Genomic DNA, 825 nt, shown 5'->3' with positions numbered 1-825 from the left:
GTTTTCCAGTTTTCTTTCTTTTTTTACTTTTTTTTACATGTTACATTTACATTCTTTCATCCCTATATCTAATTATAATCAAATTGAACACATATATGAAGTACATTGATCTCAGCTAACCATAAATGCTTACTTTATAGTATTGTGATTGCCGCAAAATAAATAATAGATCAATTGATGAGGAATATGGGAGTGGTACTAATACTGCTAAATATATGATACGTACATATGGATGAATAACAACGTATACGTACATTATTAGATTCCACCTATTATTTTGTTTCTTTTCCTTAACATTACTTCTGTTGTTGTTTTTTTCTTCTTCTTATTCAGGTATCAATAGATTATATACTGATTAATGAATTATTAGCTAATTATCTTTCCAGGGAAAAAATATTAAGTGAAAAAGCAGCAGAGGCAGAGAGGGGGGTAGGGAGGGAGGGGGGACATAAACAGGGTTCTGGAAGGCAACGTCACTGAGCACATGGCTGATGACGTCACAGAGTAAAATACAAGTCAGTAGCCACCGCTTGGAGTGTTGCCAATGTCAAGAACCGTGCTTCCGTTTTTTTTCGCTGGCTTATTGCATATTTATTATCTAAAGTTAATTAAGACTGAACGGAAACTACACGCGTAAAATAGACTTCCGCGATTCTCTATCCCCTAACCTTTATGAAATTAATTTATAGGAGACCCTATGATAAAAGAAGTGATGATTAAGATTGCCGTGATTGAGGGAGGTGACTCTTTCGGCAGCGATTTAGTAGAAGTAAAGGTAAATACTGATAATCATCTTTTTTTCAAAATGCTCAAAAAAAAGTTTTT

Source organism: Penaeus monodon, chromosome 43, assembly GCF_015228065.2.
Source record: "Penaeus monodon isolate SGIC_2016 chromosome 43, NSTDA_Pmon_1, whole genome shotgun sequence".
Lineage (NCBI taxonomy): Eukaryota > Metazoa > Arthropoda > Malacostraca > Decapoda > Penaeidae > Penaeus > Penaeus monodon.
The sequence above is the reverse complement of the archived record's forward strand: the minus strand, read 5'-3'. Positions refer to the sequence as shown.